We start from the raw sequence: 4,328 nt of genomic DNA on the forward strand, positions 1-4,328 counted from the left end.
AATAGCTAAAAGCCTTTGCAGCAGGATGTGACAATCGTGAGTTTTCAACCCTTGGAGCTTGTTTCCTTCAACATTGAGACAATTTGCAATGTTGGAAGCAAATCCGAACGGGAACATCACACCTCGGAGGTACTCACAAAATAATCTCCTTTTAGGCATCGGCAATGTGAATTCCGCGCCTCGAAACTTATAATGTTTTTCCTTGCCTTTGTTCACTTTGTCATTACGATCCAGTTGCAAGTGCTCGTTAACATTCAATGTTGCCCAATCAATCCTAGCATTTGAGCTATCTTTTGTCTTGGATGGAATGTTGAGTAATGTGCCGACAATGCTTTGTCACATATATTTTTCTCCATGTGCATGATATCAATATTATGCCGAGAAGCTTCTTACCGACCCAATACGGCAAGTCCCAAAGAGTGGCCACTGCGCTTATAAAATATTCTCGGTCTATCATTTTCCATTTCCTTCCTCTTGGTACATGCTTGCTATTTCACCTCCCATCTTCCTTTTGGTAGCTGCTAGACTCGGTTCATCTCCTCTCTTCTTCCTTTTTCTACACTGCTACTCTGTCTGCTTGCATCTTCCGTATTCTTCTCTGCTTGTACCTGCTTGTGGCGGCTGGTGGTTTTCCTGGTTTAACATTTCGACCGCTTCTAGGTGCGCCTCCAACTCGTGACTCGTAAAGTGCTGCGGTTCGGTCTTTGAACATGCCCGATCACCAATAAATTGCAATTTTTTACTATTTTTCGGAAACTGTGACCTATTGGAAGGAAACGGCGATGGCCCATATAGCATATCTTGTTTATTATCCTCATTGCCGGCTGATCCGTATCCACGGTGAACACATGCATTATAACCTGATGTTACTCGCACGACATAGTGCCCAAAGCTGGATAATCATGGGTGCAATACGATACAGCGACACATAATAGAAAATTTTGTTCTTTAGGTTGACACACATCCCGTGTAGGGACACCCTTCCATAATGTTTGCAAGTCTCTAATAAGAGGCTGCATGAACACATCAAAATCCTTCCCAGGAGATTTGGGACCTGGGATGAGTAAGGCCATCATACAGTTCGACTAATCGGTGCATGTCCAGGAAGCCTGGTTGTATGGTGTAACTAGTACTGGCCACATGCTATACGAGTTGCTCATGTTGCCAAATGGGTTGAATCCATCTGTAGCAAGGCCAAGTCTCAGGTTCCTTGGATCTGCGGCAAAATACTGGATGATCCAGGTCGAATTGCTTCCATTCATCGCCATCGACGGGATGCCTCGGTAAATCGGGGTCGGGCGTGAGAATCTCTTTGTGCCATCTTGTTTCCCGAGATGTTTGTTACGAAGCAAACAACCTCTGCAATCTTTGTACAAGTGGAAAGTATCTCGAGAACCTTCCAAGGAATCTTTTTCTTACCACCGGCTCCATCATGTTTCCATCTTGATTCCATACATCTTGGACATTCATCGAGGTCATTATACTCCATCCAAAACGAGTGCACGATTATTTTTGCAAAAATCAATCTTCTCATATCCAAGTCCCGAGTACCTTGATGTGCTTGCTTCACCTCATAAAAGGATTTTGGCGGTCCGGCCCGGGAGTGCATCGTTGTATGTCTTCACAGCTGCATTGAAGGCTTTATTGGTTATCCCCTGGTATGATTTGTCGGGAAGTAATTTCACAATTAATTCGAATCTTGACACAACGAGAACCAGGGGCCACTAAGCGCTTAGCATCTTCTATCGGGTCATGGAAAAGAGGCTTTTTGTGATAACCATGGGGCTGTTGGCTTGCATATGGATACATATCCCGTAACAAATTAGCAGTAGCCTCATCCTGGACGAGATCTTCAGGCTGATAACCATCAGAATAAAGAGGATCAATAATCTCAGGCTGATCATAGTGTTCACCATGGTTAATCCACAGGATATATGTCTGGTCCATCCCATAAACGAATAAATGATACGAGACTACATGTTGAGGCTTGGACCCAATATTCAAACATACGCGGCATGGACAAATCATTTCCTTTGTTGTGTCGCCGTCAGTAAAATCACTAACTTGCTTCATGAAGTCTTCAATACCACTCAAATATGTTGGTGTGTTTAATGAGTGAAATAATATCCAAGTTATGTCCATCTGTTGAGGGAATAGATGGTCAAAGAAGCGATAAGCTATTTCAACAAACAGGTCACCTACGAATGTAAGCAAACATACACGAGCAAACGGGTCGAATATAAAACTATAAATGCTACATTATTTGAGCCGATTTCAGACAAACGAGCCGAGTGCAAAACTACGGCTACCTAGCGAACGGATTTTATTTTAGGCTGACCGAGTGGGTTTCCCCACTTTGTATTTTTTCTTTTTATTAATAAAAAGAGGGAAATATGTACAAAAATTGCTGGAGAGCAGGAACTAAAAGGATCATAGATCCCAAACAGCAAAATATATATAAAATGTTCTACCCATGATATGATTTCCTCTTTGCCTTATGAACAAGGAGAGCAATTTCATCCTTGAATCTCGTGTGCCATCCTGTAAATGCTTGGGGGGACGGATATATCGAAAGCAATACAATACCAACACATTCTTTCTTCTTTTTTGCCGTAATTCCGCCGATCTATTAGCGAGTGCAAAGAAGTCAAAAGTAATAAGATTACAAACAGGTCCATAGACCACCAAGGCCGTACTCGAGAATACGGAGGGCTCGAGCAAAACAAGAAATAGAGGACCTCAACATGATCATTGGCAACTAAAATGATTTTATAAATACTACTCACTCCATTTCAATAAACAATGCACCCTTGTTTTTCGTTTTTTATCTTCGAAAAAATATTAATCTATATCTCTGTATTTAAAAATGATGTTTCAATTTTATGTAGATATACATGTATTTAGATGAGTTTAGTTTGCGAGATACATGCAAGTTTTGATGAAGTTGAAACATATTTTTCAGGATGAAGTATATAAAAAAATTTGATATAAAGCTGGTATCATTAGAAAGTATTTTCCATCACGGTTCTAACAATGCTTGCTTATGTATTATATGATCGTGATATTGTTGTCCTATTTATTTGGTCAAGGTTCACATTGAAATGTGGTAAAATAAATTAAAAGAAGTGCATCGTGTGAAAAAGCAATCTAAGAATTCAAAAGTGCTAATTGTTAGTCGAAACATGACATCTTTCAAAAATGAATCTTCAATTAGTACTTCATAAAAATCATCGAGACAAAATATTAATATTCATTGGAAGACTAACTGAATTAGTTGCACTCGCGATGAAAGAGACAGAGAAGATATGGGTAAGAGCAAGTACAATAAGGTACGAGTCTTTTGTTTGTTTGTTTGGGTTGCTCATCAAGCTTATCGCTCGATACAATAAGTTACGATCGGCGGGAGTGGTGTTTTGGAACATGGGTGCATAGTGGGTGGTATCATGGAGTACTATCATAGGTATGCTATATCTATACTCCTATATAGTGTAGCAATTTTGATAGTTTGAATCCAAGCATCATAATGCAATCTCTACTGTTGATTGTGCACCATCGGACGGTCTAAAACATTGGGATTCGCGGCTACAGTAGCACCCATCATTCTCTACGTCATTCTAGAAACATCTATATATTTGTTCTAGCCAATTCACGCTCCCTCCATACGCGACGCTGCTGGTCACGGCCCGACAACAAAACTCACGGACGCCTATGCTCTCCATAGATCAGTCATATTTGAATGCGATGCATGCGAATGGTAGTCACGCTCAAACTTCAGTCAGAACCGAAAGTGTGGCGAGTAGGTCGGTAGCCTTTGCACGGACATGCGATTGCATAAGTGCTTGGTACGTTCCCTATAGGTGGCACTGGGCATGGATGGGAGGATAAATTATTGAAGATCTGAATTTTGGCAGCTAAAAAGAAATAAGTACAAAACCTAAGACGTGCAAAATTCAATTGTATATTCAAGAGCACATACATGGCAAAAAATTGCAATTCTGCATGAGAAATACAATTCAATGTTAGTAATACATAGTTTTCCCACATTTTACGCTATGCAAGCTATTTTGAGTTGAAATTGTAACGACTGATTTTTAACGTGCAAAGCACATGAAGGCTGACTAGTTTATTATAGTGGAGTATTGAAAATGGCATAGAAGGGGATATTGCGAATTGAGAGCGGCATAAACACAACTTCGGTTTTTGTAATGGCATAAACACAACTTGTGAATTGAGGAGTGGCATAGAACCAATTAACCGTTGTTTCAATAACGACCATCAAAAGCCGATCGAACGCACGAGGATGGATCCAAAATTTACCCATTTTTAGT

Source organism: Lolium rigidum, chromosome 6 (assembly GCF_022539505.1).
Source record: "Lolium rigidum isolate FL_2022 chromosome 6, APGP_CSIRO_Lrig_0.1, whole genome shotgun sequence".
NCBI lineage: Eukaryota > Viridiplantae > Streptophyta > Magnoliopsida > Poales > Poaceae > Lolium > Lolium rigidum.